This window comes from Lactuca serriola, chromosome 2 (assembly GCF_051521515.1).
Source record: "Lactuca serriola cultivar US96UC23 chromosome 2, Lser_US96UC23_V15, whole genome shotgun sequence".
Classification (NCBI taxonomy): Eukaryota; Viridiplantae; Streptophyta; class Magnoliopsida; order Asterales; family Asteraceae; genus Lactuca; species Lactuca serriola.
The window spans coordinates 99096279-99116038 of NC_136409.1; the positions used below are offsets into that span (position 1 = coordinate 99096279).

At 36.1% G+C, this 19760-nt stretch overlaps 1 pseudogene; it reads right to left on the reverse strand.

Annotated features, from left to right (window-relative positions):
* Positions 1–551: 551 nt before the first annotated feature.
* LOC145089411 (zinc transporter 3 pseudogene) lies at positions 552–2368 on the reverse strand (annotated as a pseudogene).
* Between the last annotated feature and the right edge of the window lie 17392 nt (positions 2369–19760).

The following is a 19760-nucleotide window of genomic DNA, read 5'->3' on the forward strand; positions in this document are numbered from 1 at the left end:
GGAGCATGTGAGAGGCATTGGGCCTAAACCTCCTTCTACAGCAGGTACAAGTGCTCCATCCTAGTGGTAGTCACAATCCCATGCACTGCAACAAACACTGGTACTTGTTAAATTCTTAAAGAATTTGGTAGTTTTGCTATATTGTTAACAACTTGATGCATTTATAGTAGTTTTTTGTAGTTTGTTAAATTGTTAAAGACATAAATGATTCGGCGGTTTAATAATTTGTTAAACTGTTAACGACTTAATTCGGTTGGTGGTTTGATAGTTTGTTAAATTGTTAAAGACTTAATGGGTAACAGAAAACTATAGTTATAAACCCTTAAAATCATTATTTTGTTTCATTAATCATTTAAATTTTCTTTACATCAATGTGATCTAGAACCAGTTCTCAGATAGAATACAAAGAGCTACAGAAGGAAACAAAGAATCGCATGATGATGGTGAGGATTATGATGAATCTGGAAACATTTTAACAATTGTAAAATTAATGCTCTTAATTATCAGGAAATAGTAATTTCACAAATCCGTTCAGTGAAAACAATATATTCTCAAGCCCATTTGGCTAGGAGAGACATCAAGCCGGCACCAAGAAGAAGAAAAACATTTGAACCAAGTAGAAGCATCTTCTTGTTTTGCATCCTGGGATTATTGAAATCCGGAGAAATTAGGTTGACAAGAGCCATATATATCAACATTCCAGCAGATGCAGCATTTAACACGCCTTCGACAATAAGAGAATTTGTATTGTTTTCTTTATAACTGTTGCTCATCAATATTCCAATTACAATTCCACCTGGAGTCGTAAGGGTGAAAAACGCTCCCATTGATATAATCGCCAGTGACTTGATTTTTGCGTGAAATAAGTGAACCATGTTATATATATAGGATTTATTCATACGTAGCCATAGTTGATATTCAACCCAATTATGTACACTAAAATAAATCTAATTTGTTGATAATATCCGTACCTGAAAGATGCATCCACCGAGGCCTAATCCTTCGAAAAATTGGTGGAATGACAAGGCAACAATAAGTGGTTTTATGGTTTCCGGACTTTTGGAAGCACCTAACGATAATCCTATAATTATTGAATGAGCGACAATTCCTAATTCCAGCACTTGCGATCCAAAAGATAAATAATATTTTCACCAATATATTACTTCTTGTAACCCGCCTTAAAGTTTAATTATAGACATAACTAAAGGATATCGACTATATAACACATTAATATAATCGGATCAACTTATTTATTTAATGAATCTTACCATCTATGCTTAAATGATATATGTGCTTGTCTTCCTACAAGATTCTAATTCAAATATTTATATCATATTAAAAACTGAATTTTTAGATCATGTCTTGTTACCAACTATCTCGGTATTAATAAGTTAAACTGTCATTCCTCCATCCATAAGTCAGCATTGAACTCTCCATTAAAAAGATTTTTCCCCAGATTATTAGGTTGTTATTAAAAGTCATTAACTCATCAGTGAACTTTCAATCTTATATAGATAATAGCATATTAGCAATCTGGATAGTGGAAATACATTGCCTTGGTTTGTTACAACCTCAAAATTACAATGCTATTGTTGATGCATCTTGAAAGTTTGCTATTGCCTATTGATAATGGTGTGACTCATGGCTATTTAAAAGTAGACAGTTTTCTCTGGCTATTGTCGATTGGTTCATCTTAGTTAGTGTCTATAATAATTTATCTGTTTGCAGCCTAGCTATTTTTATTTCAATCAACTTTGTCGTTCAAAAGAAAGAAAAAGATTTGAAAGATCTAGTAATTTACCTGGGAAATAATCCGATATCGATAAACTTGGATATTATCATTGGCGTGAGAATGGTGATGGGTTGCATGCATGTGAACAGTCACAACCCCAACGTTCTTTTCTTCATCGTCAACCCCTTCAACTGCTACCGTCTGATTTTTAGGCTGGCATGCCGCTGACCAGCTCTCAAACATCAACGTCACAATGGTTGCAACCATAGCCACAAACCCAGTAAATGGAAAATCCCCCCACACCTGTTCTTTCAAACACGGAGAAGTCAGGCTCTCGAACGCGTCTGGAAGTATATGGATAAACCCTGTAGCGAGCATTACGCCGGCAGCGAATGATTTTACAAAGAAGAAACCATCCTTCTCTTGGCGTAAGGCCGGCAAGATTTTGCCAGCGAAAGGTAGAGATACGCCGATTCCGCCCGCAATCAATATGGAAGCAAGTGCGATTAATTTGTACTTAAGGGTTTCGCTTTTGTTGCCGTGGATTTCTTCGTCTTCACAACTGCAATCAGCGAAGACTCTAATGACTTGGGTTAATAACAAAAATGCGATAACTATTGGTTTCTGAAATTCCATTTGATTTTCGAATTAATTGTCAATGTATTTTCTGAGCGCGTGCGCTTTTTAATTATATATAGGGTAAGAAAGAAATCTTAAAACATATCGCTCATAGAAGATATCACGCATTTATTATCATGTACAAATTGTATGACATACAAACTCAGTCTCCTTAAACAAACTTGTCGTTATCACAAACTAATCCATATCTGCAAAACCCATTTAATTTTGGAATTAACTTTCATCCACTTTTTTTTATAGCTTAAAAATATATCATATTTTAAGATGTACAATGCCGTTGTTTTGAAGGTTCTCACGATAACATGGTAACACCCTTAAAAGGATGCTCTGTAGACACCATAATAAAAAATAAATAAAACCGGTTATTTTTCTCACCTTGACGCATGTGACCGTATCAACCCGTCTATTCATCGTAAAATATATGTTCTGATTGCGCCGGTAGCCATATTTTTTGCTCGATGAGATCCATTATTAATTTGTTATCAAAAACAAAAGTTCTACCGATATCGCACTAAGGCGAAGGCTCGGTGATGGCACTTGTAGGGTATGTGGTTTGTCGGAAGTGTACAGAGGTCCAAGCCAATTTGAGGCTAAGGACAAATACAAAAAATGAGGCCTTTAAATTTCAAAATTTTGTTATCGCAGTCGATAATACATGATTTATGTGCAACTAATACATGGGTACTTATTATTAAATTGGAGTTATATGTATTAAAAAAAAAATGAACGTGTTTAAGGGGGTGGGAGTTTGTAATGTCCAAAAATTTTGCATGAATTTTTAAAATTTGGAAATAATATTTATTAAAGAATAACCATTAATTTTATGGGAAAAATATCATTGTAGCACATTAACGTTTCGTCAATTGTTCGATTTAGTCACTAAAGTAATTTTCTTGCACAATTGGCCCTAAAAATAACATTTTACCTATTAAATAGAGGAATTATGCAATTTGATTCCGGTTTCACCGTTTATATTTAGTCTGCGTGGTTTTTTTTTAAATAAAAATTTAAACATGGCTTTTTATTTTCTCTTAAATTTTGAACTCTGCATTAAAATATTTCATGGTCAACGAATTAGAAGTCCCTATGTCCCCAAACACAATCCTTCTTCCTCTTCTCCAAACGCAATCAATTTTCATTCAACCACCAGGTTGCTCAACCCCCACATCGATGGCGACTTTCATCTTCTTCCCCTTTTCTTGTCTAACACCTAACTGATGTTATAGTCATCGGTAAGTCCTTTGATTTTTTTTTGTCGTATAGGGTTTTTGAGGAAATCGTAGGGCGTACCTTAAACGCAGACAATTTTTATGGTGGGGTTAGTCTGTTGCTGGTGCGGAATTTGATCCCAAAATATATATCATCAAAGCAGTTCCGAAGACAATGTATTTTTGTTTTATATTAAAACTTTGGGATGTCATCGTCAATACAGAAACATAAGCATAAACAAACCTTACATTTATTTACACTAGTGATTCACATCCCCTTTAATCTCTTAGTATAATGCAGTTTCATATCGACACATGTGATACAATTAAAATGAGTGGGTCAGGTGGGAAACCTGGTGAGTACATACGATTTTCAACCCACAATAATATAATTATTATGTTTAATTATTAAACAATAAACCCAGCTTCCCATCCCTATTATGTTATTTATTCTTAAGGATTTACATTATTCATAATTTATTTATTCCTAAGGACTGCCCTAAGGAATAGTCACGAAGTCCATTGATGTCAGGGTTTATCCAACAGACACTAAGTCTATAGCTACCAATGTTATATGTTAGGCACAACTGCCTATACTATCCATTAGGTACTAAGTCCATAGCTACCAATGTTCTCTCATAAGGCGCTAATTGCATAGCTACCGGGATTTTTGGAATACATCCGGTGAACACGTAGTTCAAAAATTAGGCACATATGCCAATATTATCCTTTAGGCGTAGTTTCCGGGATATTTAGAGTACTTCTGGTGAACACGTAGTTCAAATATACCTACAGGTTGTGAGCCTGCTAGCGTTCTACCGGATTGTCTAGAACAGTCTGTGGTTGTCTTCTCCTTGAAAAGTAATAATGTATATATCCAGAAAATCCAATATTTTCTTAAAGTGAGCTATAGTCTTAAACCCTAAGACCATGATAGAAGTGAATATTGTACAGAAAATAGTATATAATTTCATTTCTTTTAATAAAACTGATGAAGTATAAGCTTCCTGTAAACCAAATAGTTTTGCTAATCTCTATGTGAGTTCTTATAACCATGATATTACGACTGATATGCCTGAAGACGACGTTCTTCAGGCGTCGGAGTCGGTAAGACATTTGTCACCCTAGACTTTTCGGTCTAACTGTAGCGAACAACTGAGGTGTGGGGTTGTCAGTCGTGTATAATTCTATACACAACTATCTCGCTCTCCCTCCAGGAGACTCTGGTTATAATGTAGGACTTAAAGTGTACACTAGGTAGGTACGGTAAAGAGAATTTCTCACAAGAGCATCAACATATTTACTTAAACTATAACTCCTTTTCTTGTAAAATGGAATAGTTATACCGTTGAATAATTATATAGATCTTCTGAAATGATAGTGTGGTTTTGTGACTCCCAAACTATACCAATTTTAGTTTATTATGAATGTATCTTAAGTCCATTTATATACTCAAATATATAAATACATGTAGGTTATCTTCTCTATATATTTTAAAAGATTATAACATATAAACTTACATCTAAACACAAGTACAAAACATTTAGTATGATAAGGACAATTTGTAGTTTTTGACTTTTCTGTCCCTGTTTTTAGAAAAATTATAGAAAATTCATCGTAAGTCGAAATTTGTATCCGTACTCTCAGAGCTTAGAAAATGAGTCTACTTTGTCCATAATCTTTTTCCCTAACCTTAAGTGGTTCCTAAGTGAAAACATTCATTTTTGTAGACTGGTCCGAAAATGTTCTCAAATAATAGGCAGTTTTGCAAAAATCACTGTATATTGTAGAAAAATCGTATGAATACGTGCAAGTAGTCCTAAAAAAGGTAGAGACCTGAACTATTTTCATATTAAATAGTTTTGAAATATATGAAGTTTAAGCGGGGAAAAACAATTGATGAACAGGCCACAAATTTTCTGTAAAATACTAATTTTTAAGCCTAGACATGTTTTAGTGACATAACTAGTATTTTTAGTTTGCAATGCCTTTAGATCATCCAAATAAGTTTTTTTACTTGTATCCCCCCCCCCATAAAAATTAGATAAAAACGAAAATGAGTGGTATCAACTCACCTTGAGTGGATTTCTTAGTTGATAAAGAGATGAAGATGAAGATCCTCAAGCTTAGAACACTTGAAGATGGTATTACCCTATAGATAATAACACATATAAATGTGTGTAAATGTAACAAAACAAGTACGAATATGTATAAAACCACTAGATTAACAAGGAATGCTTACCAAAAATCGTAAGAACCAACTTGGAGGGATGGATCTTTGGAAGACTTGAACTTGTTCTTGAGAGGATTATGAAGGAATGAAGAAGATGAAGTGAGAGATGAAGACGAGGAGAGAGGGGGGAGAGAGGTTAACGGAATTTATGGGGGAGGTAGGGTGGTGGGGTGGGTAGGAGGGGTAAGGGGTGGGGTGAGGTGATGTTTGCATTGTTATATGTTGGATAATGGTCTTGATACATGTTGGTTAATGTTTTATATTGGGAAAAGATGTAACACTCATGTCACTAAGTCAACTCTTCTTATTTTTATAAAAATCTAGGTAATTTATAAAAGTGGGGTAATTTTTATAAAAAGATGATATTCTTTATAAAAAGTGTGGTATTTTTATAAAGAAAATATGGTATAAATGATGTATAAATATTTAATTTGAATTATAAAAATTTAAATTGTTAATAAAATCATTATTATCAAAAAAATAATAATATATTATACAAAAATTAGGTTGATCCCAAAATTCTTTTCGTTAAAAGTTGGGCGTTTTAGGCCTGGTATGGAATTTGTTGTATTTAGTCACGAATTCACCAAAAATTTGTATTTGTAGCCTTTGTTATGAATTTCTCATGTAGTGTAAGGATTATAAATTCCACTACATCGTTGTCAAACCCGACCGATGGCGGAATCACCGGGGTTGCGACATGAAACGTTGGTTCATTGTTAACAACATACATCAAATATTACAGGATTAAAATAACATTACATTCTTCCAAAGTATGAAAAAGAAGAAATACATTGTTTAGTAAATCCCAAAGGACGACTAATACATAATTCAAGTTCTATAAAGCATATAACAAGAGGACCGGTTACTCGGTCAATAGTTTACTTAAGGATAAATATTCTCCTTACCCTATAGTCGTTCTTCCAACTTTTAAGTTCCTGAAGATACATACGTTTTAAAAATACGTAAAAAAAATGTTGGTGAGCTTTATAGGTTTAGACTCCAATGGTTTATAATCAAAAATACATTTGTGACCTTTTAAGATTATAAGTTTGTATTTTGTCCCCACTTGTAATCCCATACAAGTAAAATAGTTTGGTTCATTGTTCATAACCAAGAAATCATGAGTCGTGAGTATCGTGCTGAAAATATTATAAATACGAATTGTATATAATAATATTTTCAACACTTATCCATTTTGTTCAAAAGTTCCCTTTTAACGATAAAACTTCTATTGTAAAATTTATGGGTTCTAGTATGAGCCTATAACCGAACTATGGACGCACAAGCCTCTGTAAAGCAGTAAGGTGAGCATATGTATTGTGAACATCACAACACTTCATCGACGTTGTGAAATATATAAGTGACTGAACGATTACGGCCGTTTTGACTCGTCAGACGATGGTTGTAGCTAGCAATCGCAGGCGGGGCTGTCAACCCGTATAGATCTATACCAATGTTCCACGTTCCTTTCGGATTAACGGTTATAACACATATGGCTTTGTACTAAGTTTTTGAGTTCTTAGTGATGAAGTGTTTCTCATACAAAATATCCTTAAATTGTTAAGTTTAAGATTTTTATCGTCATTTGTATTTCGAGCCTTAACAATGTTTGCATTTCTTTATCGTCACATTCGGATATATAATTGTACATACACTATTATACATATATTTTTAAGATTATGTAAATATATATGTATATATCATTGAAAGCATAAATATATTACTTCAATTATTTGTTTTCTTGAAGCGTTAATACCCTTTTCATAAGTTTTCTTTTTATATAAACTATCTTATTTTATATAAACAATCATATTCTATAAAACTACTCATTTTTATAAAATACTACAAGATCTCCTTATAAACTCGTTTTTATATAAAATATCAATTTTATATAAAAATAATCATATTTTATAAAAACTACTCATTTTATAAAATGTGACATGGTCTTTCTATAAACTCCATTTTTATATAAAATAAAAAATTTATATAAAAATAATCGTATTTCATAAAAACTACTTATTTTTATAAAATGTTACAACATCCTTTTATAAACTCCATTTTTATATAAAATAACAATTTTATATAAAAATAATCATATTTAATAAAAAAACTATTTATTGAAGTGTTTTGACTTAACGATTGTTGTTTTGTATTGATTCGAGACCGAATCAATTCGTTTATAACGATATTTGGTGTTAAATGTGTATTCGTCTTCCATTTTGTCGGTAGTGGTGGATTTTGTATTTTGACTTAATGAATTAATTTGTTTAAAAGTAGGAGTTTGACCTTTTCACTACCTTTCTTTTTATAAAAATAATAATTTTAGCCCTTTATATAAAAGAATTTCATTTTTAGTACTTAAAACATTTTCTTGACATTTTTGCATCATAAACTTGTTGAAAAGATAGTTTTAACCCAAAATTCATTTTGTTAACAGATTCAGCCCTCCCAGAATGGTATTTCTCGGTTAAAACCCTATTTTTCGCAACTTTTACAGTTTTGGCCCAAAATCTAAAAACCTTACATTTTTGGTCCTTTTTGGTAGTGAAAAGCATTTTTGACCCTTGAGATAGTTTTGTTACACTTTTTATCCCCTATTATGAATAAATTTTCATTTCAGCCCCTTCAATTATCAATTTTTCGCAATATTGGGCTTATTGGGCCAAAAAGCCCAAAATTAGCCCATTAAGCTAAAATTTTACATTTCAAGTTCTTTAAAAATTTTATTATTCTGAAAAACAATTATGGAAACTGTTTTGACTCTTTTGGCCCTTAAGAAACTGTGACTTGGCAATTTTTAACCCAAGTTTTGTATATTTGACAATATAAGCCCTAAAATGGGTTTTATGTTAGAATATGTTCATCATAATATTATAAGCTATTATTCTTGACTCATTTAGTGTAAAATAACATAGATTATGTTTGTTTCCTTTCTCATGTCATAGATCTCGAGTTAACACTCCTTTTGGTTACATATTCATCACAAAAACACATAAAATCACACATAGCATACACATACACATAGATCTACACATTTTTTTGTATTATCCCCCATAAAACATATGAAAACCAAAAGGAGAGGGGTATGGAGCTCACCTTGAGTTGTGGTTTCAGTTTTTGAAGGAAAAGATGAAGAAATTTTGATCATAGCAAGTCTTCTTGGAGGATCTCGAACTTAGATGCTTCTAAGGTGCAAGATCACGAGTTGGATTAGGTTGAGAAGAGATTTTGATGAAATAAAGTAGCTAGATCATGGATTAGTCATCATATTACCTTAGATGATGAATTACTTGATGAAAATCCTTAGACTTCAAGCCAAATTTTCAAGATCTTCAAAGGAGAAGAAGATGGTCTTGAGAGTGGTTTAGAGAGAGTTTTTTTGGTGCGGTGTGTGTGTTGTGTTCGGCCGAGAGAAGAAAAGTGAGAGGAGGAGAGAGTGGTGATGGGATTGTTGCATGGAGATATGAGGCCTTAGCATGGGAATCCAAGAGATAATGATGAGGTGGCTACCAAAAGTCAACTCCTCTTTCTTTGTGGGTTTGGGTCGAGAATGGAGAGGGGAAGAGAGAAAATTTGTGCTTTTTGCCCTTAAGCCCATATTATAGTTAATTTAGATGATGCCTGGCCCAAATAAATCAATGTATAATTTTTGTGTCCTCTTAGTGCTAAATTAAATTGGTTGTGACCTATTAAAGTTAACCTAGTTTATTTTGGGTTCATAAGGCCCAAAAATGTTAAGTCTCATGTATATGGGTCCAATTAGGGCCCATTTGAGAGTTCTAGGTTCAAGATAGTTAAACTGGAAGCTCATTGGTCCATTAGGCCCAATAAGAAAATCCTAGTCCAAAATGGACTTAAACCGGGATTTCAAGGGTTTCCAATTCTTTGTTGACTATTTGTAGTGCTTGAATGAAGTATTTGATGAGGTTTTGTTGTTATTGAATAAGCATCATACATGCTTTCATATTGTTGATTCATAATTGATATAAGTCTTGTAGTTACAAGGCCTCAAAATTCCTTGTTGTGACATCATCCCCCCATTAGAGGGAATTTCGTCCCGAAATTCTTTTGAAAGCTAGACTTGAGAATGCGAAAATAGATGAGGGTACTTCTGTTTCATTTGATCTTCGCGTTCCCATGTGAATTCTAGCCCGTGTCTTGCGTTCCATCGAACTTTCACGATCGGAATGCGGCTCTGCTTGGTAGGCTTCACCTCCATGTCCATGATTTCAACTAGTTCCTCGATGAATAGGAGATTCTCATTGATTTCAATTTCTTCTAATGGGATGACGAGATTCTCCTCGGATAAGCACTTCTTCAAGTTGGAGACGTGGAAAACATGGTGTACACTGTTGAGCTCGGTGGGTAGTTGCAGTCTATAAGCCACTGGACCGATTCGGGCAAGAATCTCGAAGGGTCCAATGTATCGAGGGTTCAGTTTGTCCCACTTCCCAAAACGAATCACCCCTTTCAAGGAGAGACTTTTAGTAGCACCCTATCTCCGACTTGAAACTCCAAGGGCATTTTTTGGAGTCTGCCCTCCCGCTAGTTGGGTGTCTCCTACCTCAGCCCAGCACAACGGTGATCTACATTTACGCCCTTATAATGCTTCAAAAGGAGCAACTTTGATACTCGAGTGATAACTGTTGTTGTATGAGAACTCGATCAAAGGCAAGTGGGTATCCCATAATTTTCCAAAGTATATTACGCACGCGCAAAGCATATCTTCTAGCATTTGGATGGTTCGCTCGCTTTGGCCAACCGTTTGCAGGTGGTAGGCACTGCTCATGTCGAGTTGTGTTCCCATAGCTTTTTGAAGCGATTACCAAAAGCGGGATGTAAACCTGCTATCTCTATCTGAGATGATAGATACAAGTATTCCGTGGAGTCTCACGATTTCCTTGATGTAGATTCTTGTCAGACGCTCCTTCTTATATCATTCTTTTATTGGTAGGAAATGGGCGGATTTCGTTTGTCTATCAACTATTACCCAGATCGTGTCCAAACCATCCGTCGACTTGGGTAGTTTGGTCACAAAATCAATGGTAATCCTTTCCCATTTCCACTCTGGAATTATTGGTTGCTGTAGTAATCCGGAGGGCTTCCGATATTCCACCTTTACTTTAGCACAAGTAAGGCATTTGCTAACGTAATTGGCAATCTCTACCTTCATATTAGGCCACCAATAATGTTGCTTAACATCCAAGTACATTTTGTCTGAACCCGGATGGATGGAGTATCGCGTCTTGTGGGCTTCGTTCATGACTACCTCTTTGAATCCCCCTTCTTTAGGGACCCATATGCGGTTCATGAAGTAATATGTCCCATCTTTCCTCACCTCCAAGTTCTTCTCCATTCCATGCAGCGCTTCACTTGATTTGTTTTCCGCCTTCATGGCATCTGACTGGGTTGTTCTAATTTGCGAGGTCAGGTGGGATTGGATGGTTATCGAGAGAGTTTTCACACAACGATTTGAGTATTCTTTTCGAATCAAGGCATCGGCTACCACGTTTGTCTTGCCTGGGTGGTACTTGATTTCGCACTCGTAGTCGTTTAGCAGTTCGGCCCATCTTCGTTGCATCATGTTTAGCTCTTTTTGATTCAAGATGTGTTGGAGACTCTTGTGGTCGGTGAAGATGGTGCACTTAGTACTGTAAAGGTAGTGCCTCTAAATCTTCAGGGCGAAGACCATTGCTCCCAGCTCCAGATCGTGGGTCGTTTAATTCACTTCGTGAGTCTTTAGTTGTTGGGACGCGTAAGCTATCACCTTTCCACGCTGCATGAGTACACAGCCTAAACCCTGATTTGACGCATCGCAGTAGACTATAAAGTCTTCCGTTCCTTCGGGTAGCGATAGCACCGGCGCACTGCAGAGTGCTTGCTTCAGAGATCGAAACGCGGCTTCCTGCTTGTCTGTCCATACAAAGGGTACGCCCTTTTGTGTAAGCATGGTAAGAGGTTTGGCTGTCTTAGAGAAGTTCTGGATGAATCTCCTGTAATAGCCTGCGAGACCCAGAAATTGGCGAATTTCTGGGGCTGTTGTTGGAATTGCCCATCCTTCGATGGCTTGGATTTTAGAAGGATCCACATGAATTCCTTCCTGACTAACGACATGTCCCAAAAAGTTCACACTTCAGAGCCAAAACTCGCACTTGGAGAGTTTTGCGTATAACTTTTTGGTTCGTAGGGTTTCCAGGATTTGTCGACGGTGTTGGCCGTGTTCTTCTTCGTTTCGGGAATATACGAGGATATCATCGATGAAAACGATAACGAAGTTATCAAGAAAAGGTCGGCATATTCGATTCATTGGGTCCATGAATGCGGCAAGAGCATTCGTTAGACCGAAGGGCATTAAGACAAATTCATAATGTCCGTAACGAGTTCGGAAGGCGGTTTTTGGAATATCCTCTTCTCGGACCTTGAATTGGTGGTATCCAGATCGCATATCTATCTTTGAGAAGTGACTGGCTCCTTGGAGCTGGTCAAATAGGTTATCGATTCGTGGAAGTGGATATTGGTTTTTGATAATGAGCTTGTTAAGTTCTCTGTAGTCGATACACATCCTGAAGGTACCGTCTTTCTTATTGACAAAGAAAACTGGAGCTCCCCAAGGTGAGAAACTGGGCCGGATGAATCCTTTATCCAAAAGCTCACTGAGTTGGCTGGACAGCTCTTGCATCTCCGCAAGAGCCAATCTGTAGGGTGATTTGGCGATGGGGGTAGCTCCTGGTACAAGGTCAATTCGAAACTTGACTTGTCTTTCTGGGGGTATCCCTGGAAGATTATCAGGGAAGACATCTGGGAACACACAAGCTACTGGAATGTCTTGAATGTTGACCTCTTTCTTGGATTTGTCTACTATGTGAGCCAGGAACGTCAAGTCCTTCCTTCGTAGGTACTTTTGCGCTTTAATGCACGAGATAAGATGAAGGTTCGTGCTAGGTTTGTCCCCATAAATAACTAGGGTTTCATGATTTGGGAGATGAAGGCGAACGGCCTTCTCGTGACACATAATTTTAGCATGGTGGGGGCTTAACCAATCCATGCCGATAATCACATCAAAACTCCTAATGGAAACAGGCATTAAGTTTATTTGAAAGACATGATGATTTAAGGCTAGGGTACATCCGATATAGATTTCCCCAGTGGATTCTGTCTTCCCATTAGCCATTTCCACCACGATGGTTTCATTAAGCTTCTAGGGTTGTTGATTTAATAAGTGTTTGAATTTATTGCTCACAAAACTTCGTTCTGCTCTGGTATCAAATAGGATGCATGCATAAGTGGTGGAAATTCAGCAGCATAACGGCTCTATGCATAGTGTAATCACTTAAACATAGAGTCGAAGTACGTAGCATAGATCCTAGTAACATAATATTAAAGACAGGTATGACTAGTCCTAGTCATGGTGGGATGCGCCAGGGAGTGGTACTGAGGAAGTGGACGCTCCCTGATGACGAGCCACCTGTTGTTCCGCATCTCGGAGATGAGCCTCCCACCTCGCCTGTCTCATGTGGAACTCTCGGATAACCTCTCGCATTTCCTGCTCTGCACGCTCGACCCTAGTCCGCATCTGGTGCATCTGATCGGCGGTGCTCTGAGCTAGGTCACCAGTGTTCCGCAATCGTCTCACCATGACCGGAAGAGCAGGTTCAGTTGGTCCTCCATCCCTCAGGTCATAGAACTGGCATGACATGCCGAACGGGGGTCGCTGTCCCTGCTGTCTGCTCCACCTCCAAAGGTCGATACCCCGGGAGGGGTGTAGAACCAGTGGGGCCTACCCGATAAGCAGGCACCCTAACCGGATAAGGGGGTTGATGACTTTGGACTCTGCATCCGAATCACCATCTTTGTCTTCGATGGGTTCCTCCTCAAGACCTCCTTCGACTTCCTCTTCCTCCTGGTCCACCACTGGCTCAGCAGCTCCGCCTTCGGCTTCCGCCTCATGTTCCATTTCAGATTCCTCCTCGGGGTCTTCCACGGGTTCCTCTTCAGACTCCTCCTCGGGGTCCTCTTCAGGTTCCTCCTTGGATTCTTCCAACCATCCATTATTCCCATGATTAGGGAAATAAGTATCTTCGGGGTGATGGGAACCAGGCATGCTGTTGGCGAGGGTGTATAAACATGCTAATATCATTCCTAAGACGTATAGATTGAGTTGTTGTTCTCTTTTTGGTGATAAAGGGGTATGTTTTTAGGTTTTCCTACCATCGTGATTTCCTCGGGACACGTGAGAGTTGTACCTTGGAGGAAATGTAGTTGATCAGGCTACATCCTTTTCCTTGATACAACCATGAACAGTCCCAGCTTACCCGAGATGATAGCATTATCTTGTTTGGTTTGGTATTATATTATGTTTCTTAATTCACACAGGCAAAGATGTTTTATAGTTGTGTTTTTATTTGTTTTGTTTTGTTCAGAGTTGGGTTAGTCCCTCTTTGGTTTATAGTTTCATATCAATGTGTGGTTAGATATGCTAGTTCACTATAAACGATGCTTTGATACCAACCTGTCACACCCCCGAACCAGATGGCGGAAACGTCCAAGGGCTTGCGTGACTTTAATTGAATATCATCACAATGAATATACATGAATCATAACATAAACGTCACCATGCATCAATATATTACAAGTGGAATTGTTCACATCAAGTACATTGTTTTCAAATATTACACTTCATAACACAAACTGTTTCAAAGTTTTCAACACATAATATTCTAACGTACTTGGTATTACCCTTCCGCTTATTTGTTACCTGAGAATACAAGTTATTTTGGAAAAACTTCAACATATGGAATGTTGGTGAGTTCATAATCATAGTTGTAAATAAAATGATTTGTATAGTTTATAAAACCCAGAAAATCCGATATTTTCTGAAAAGACATTTGTTTATCAAAGTGTGAAGACCCATAGTTGATGCATGAATGATTTCAAAACATATATATGAAGGGTGTTTTGTATTATAGCTATAGAAATTTCGAGCGAGTAGTATTGAATTCCCCGGAAAACCCGATGTTTTCCGATACTGATAGGTATCCGTGATTACTAATTTTTGTATTGTCTTAACGAACGAATATTGATTACTCCACATTGTATATCGTCCTAATTTTGTCTACTTTGATTTCTCGTAAGCCTTAGCGAACGAAGAGAAGAGGAGCACTATGTCCCACTACTATCGTAAGTACCTTAGGCTGTCGTGGATGCGAAAGACACGAGGGTCTAACACGTATTTGATTACTGTGACCTTACTAGCTTTTCTAATGGGCCTCTAGGGCCCAATAGCACATAAAAGCTATTGAAAGTCCTTTTATAAAATATTGGGTCACAAAAGGCCCAATAACATATAAGCGTCATCCCTTTGGGCCCAAAGATCATGTCGATGGGCTTGCAAGGCCCAACGAGCATGATTTGAAACTTATAAGCCCAAAGTTTGAAGATTTACTCATTGTAGTTATCGCGTATCTATTTAAGTGTTTTGACTTAACGATTGTTGTTTTGTAATGATTCGAGACCGAATCAATTCGTTTATAACGATATTTGGTGTTAAATGTGTATTCGTCTTCCATTTTGTCGGTAGTCGTGGATTTTGTATTTTGACTTAATGAATTAATTTGTTTAAAAGTAGGAGTTTGACCTTTTCATTACCTTTCTTTTTATAAAAATAACAATTTTAGTCCTTTATATAAAAGAATTTCATTTTTAGTCCTTAAAACATTTTCTTGACACTTTTGTATCATAAACTTGTTGAAAAGATAGTTTTAACCTTTATTTTGTTAACAGATTCATCCCTCCCAGAATGGTATTTCTCGGTTAAAACCCTATTTTTCGCAACTTTTACAGTTTTGGCCCAAAATCTAAAAACCTTACATTTTTGGTCCTTTGTGGTAGTGAAAAGCATTTTTCACCCTTGAGATAGTTATGTTACACTTTTTATCCCCTGTTATGAAGAAAGTTTCATTTCAGCCCCTTCAATTATCAATTTTTCGCAATATTGGGCTTATTGGGCCAAAAAGCCCAAAACTAGCCCATTAAGCTAAAATTTTACATTTCAAGTCCTTTGAAAATTTTATTATTCAGAAAAACAATTATGGAAACTGTTTTGACTCTTTTGGCCCTTAAGAAACCATGACATGGCAATTTTTAACCCAAGTTTTGTATATTTGACAATATAAGCCCTAAAATGGGTTTTCTGTTAGAATATGTTCATCATAATCTTATAAGCTATTATTCTTGACTCATTTAGTGTAAAATAACTTAGATTTTGTTTTTTTTCTTTCTCATGTCATAAATCTCGAGTTAACACTCCCTTTGGTTACATATTCATCACAAAAAGACATAAAATCACACACATACATGCATAAAATCACACATAGCATACACATACACATAGATCTACACATTTTCTTGTATTCTCCCCCATAACACATATGAAAACCGAAAAGAGAGGGGTATGCAGCTCACCTTGAGTTGTGGTTCGGTTTTTGAAGGAAAAGATGAAGAAATTTCGATCCTAGCAAGTCTTCTTGGAGGATCTCGAACTTAGATGCTTCTAAGGTGCAGGATCATGAGTTTGATTAGGTTAAGAAGAGATTTTGATGAAATGAAGTAGCTAGATCATGGATTAGTCATCAACTTACCTTAGATGATGAATTACTTGATGAAAATCCTTAGACTACAAGCCAAATTTTCGAGATGTTCAAAGGAGAAGAAGATGATCTTGAGAGTGGTTTAGAGAGATTTTTTTGGTGAGGTGTGTGTGTTGTGTTCGGCCGAGAGAAGAAAAGAGAGAGGAGGAGAGAGTGGTGATGGGATTGTTGCATGGAGATATGAGGCCTTAGCATGGGAATCCAAGAGATAATGATGAGGTGGCTACCAAAAGTCAACTCCTCTTTCTTTGTGGGTTTGAGCCGAGAATGGAGAGGGGAAGAGAGAAAATTTGGGCTTTTTGCCCTTAAGCTCATATTATAGTTAATTTAGATGATGCTTGGCCCAAATAAATCAAAGTATAATATTTGTGTCCTCTTAGTGCTAAATTAAATTGGTTGTGACCCATTAAAGTTAACCTAGTTTATTTTGGGTTCATAAGGCCCAAAAATGTTAAGTCTCATGTATATAGGTCCAATTAGGGCCCATTTGAGAGTTCTAGGTTCAAGATAGTTGAATTGGAAGCTCATTGGTCCATTAGGCCCAATAAGGAAATCCTAGTCCAAAATGGACTTAAACTGGGATTTCAAGGGTTTCCAATTCTTTGTTGACTATTTGTAGTGCTTGAATGAAGTATTTGATGAGGTTTTGTTGTTATTGAATAAGCATCATACATGCTTTCATATTGTTGATTCATAATTAATATAAGTGTTGTAGTTACAAGGCCTCAAAATTCCTAGTTGTGACAATGTTACTTTAATTCATGAGGACTGTAGCGGTTAAGTCCCTGGAATCATTTGACACAACTTATTAACTCTTTTGAGTCCATGGTCATTATGGATAGCGCTATTAGGAGGTAGACAACTCCTCACTCACACAATTCGTGTGAGTGCATTTTACCATTTTATATGGTATGTTTGTGATACACATAATAGTTAATAGGGCACGATTCGGTCACTAGGCTTGGGGTGTGAACTCATGAATGAAATCTTTATGCACATACGAAACTTGTATACTCATTTTAGCAGTGAAACTTATGTACTCATTTTATCAGTGAAACTTATATACTCATTTTAGCAACGAAACTTGTATAATTATTTTAGCAACGAAACTTGTATACTCATTTTAGCAGTGAAACTTGTATACTCGTTTTAGCAACAAACTCGTATCCTCATTTTAGCAACAAACTTGTATACTCATTTTAGAAGTGAAACTTGTATACTCATTTTAGCAATGGAACTTGTATACTTATTTTAACAACGAAACTTGTTTACTCGTTTTAGAAACGAACTTTATTTCCCACAAGAATATGAGCTTTGCATCTCATTTTGGCAACGTACTCTATTTCTCATGATGACAAAGAACTTTGTAAACCTGTGAACTCACTAACTATTTTTATAGTTGACGCTCGTTTTATATGCTTTTTCAAGAATCTTCTAGTACGAGGCACCTAAGGACACATCACTTGTAGGAGCATTCACATGTGTTGTCTTTTAAATACATTGTAATCTCTTTTAAAAAGTTGATCAAACTCATTAACAATTTGTAATGTTTTTTAATACTATGGTTGGTGTTGTCTTTTAACTTTTGCTATGAGACCCTTTGTATTGCCACGCCCCGTGTTTCCGCTTTAGTGGGGTGCGACACATAAATACTAACATGCCAAATGGGGAAGTATACGGATGCTTCATTCGGGAGGTTGGGAGCTATATGTGGGGCGACAGTGGTTTTGATAAGGACACATGGAAAGAAGTTCCTGAAGTCGAAAGGGTTGGCATGTTTTGAAGTAAATTATTTATAAACTTATATATTTCATATGTTTAATTTTTATTTCTTTTTAATTTTTCTATTTTTTTGTAGACATGGTTTGATTTTGGAGCGATTTCAAATGATCCCATGGATTCAGTTTATTGGGCGTCATTGAGCAATCGGATATGTGTGCGATATAGAGACCTCAAAAAAATTGCAAAAACTCGTTTACTGGTCTTGAATGGGATGTGGAGGCAACAAGGGCTCGAGCCCCTGAGGGTATGGATCTGCAGCTTTGGAGTGATGCTATTGACTACTTCTTAACAAAAAATGATCTGCTGGAAACAAAGAATGCCGAAAGAAGCAAGTAGTTAAGAATCATGGAGGGACGTGCAGCTACGGTAGTGCTTGTTTTAAGAACGTAAGTTACAATAACGCTTATTCAGTTATAACATATTTTTAATATTTATTCAAGTATATCAAATTTTATAATATTAAACAAAATTTGAATAGACTTGAAGCATTTCATCATGGATATGTGAATAAAAAATGGGAATTTGTTGATCCTTTGGTTGAAGACAAATATGTAAGTTATTATTATTACTTAAAAATGAAGTGGATTGTTTTTTTGTGTTAGTTTTAACGTATATTGACAATCTTTGTGAAATACAGAATACCTTAGTTGCTGAGGTTTCTTTACAGATTCATCACATTGCCGAGTCCGGTGATGATCCAGACACCAATCATTGGATCGCAATATTTGAGAAGGTGTTAGGTGCTCAAAGGGAGCATGTGAGAGGCATTGGGCCTAAACCTCCTTCTACAGCAGGTACAAGTGCTCCATCCCAGTGGTAGTCACAATCCCATGCACTGCAACAAACACTGGTACTTGTTAAATTCTTAAAGAATTTGGTAGTTTTGCTATATTGTTAACAACTTGATGCATTTATAGTAGTTTTTTGTAGTTTGTTAAATTGTTAAAGACATAAATGATTCGGCGGTTTAATAATTTGTTAAACTGTTAACGACTTAATTCGGTTGGTGGTTTGATAGTTTGTTAAATTGTTAAAGACTTAATGGGCTTGTGACTTAATTGTTGGATATTGATGTGAATGCTTTTCTTCAAAACCCGACATTTGTGACGGCAATTGGATATATTACCCCTTGTTTAAGAACCAAGTCAACAAGGAAAACAACAATGGGCAACACGAAGACACATAGTATTTTTCATGTTTTATGTTATGGATGATGTTATTTTGGATTTATTAGATAGTTTATCGATGATATATTTGATGTTTATTTTGGATTTGTTAGATAGTTTATGTAATGTGGTATATTTGATGTTTTATGTAATGTGGTACGTTTTTATTTATGTATTTTTATCAAATCTGCATTTTATAATATATATAAACTAATATCATAAATAAATTGTTTTTTTCAAAAAAATAAAAACATTAGTAGCGACACCTATATGGACGACATTGACCAATTGCGACGACTACTGATTCCGAGAAGAGTAGCCAGACAAACTCCGACCGGTTTCCGGATTACC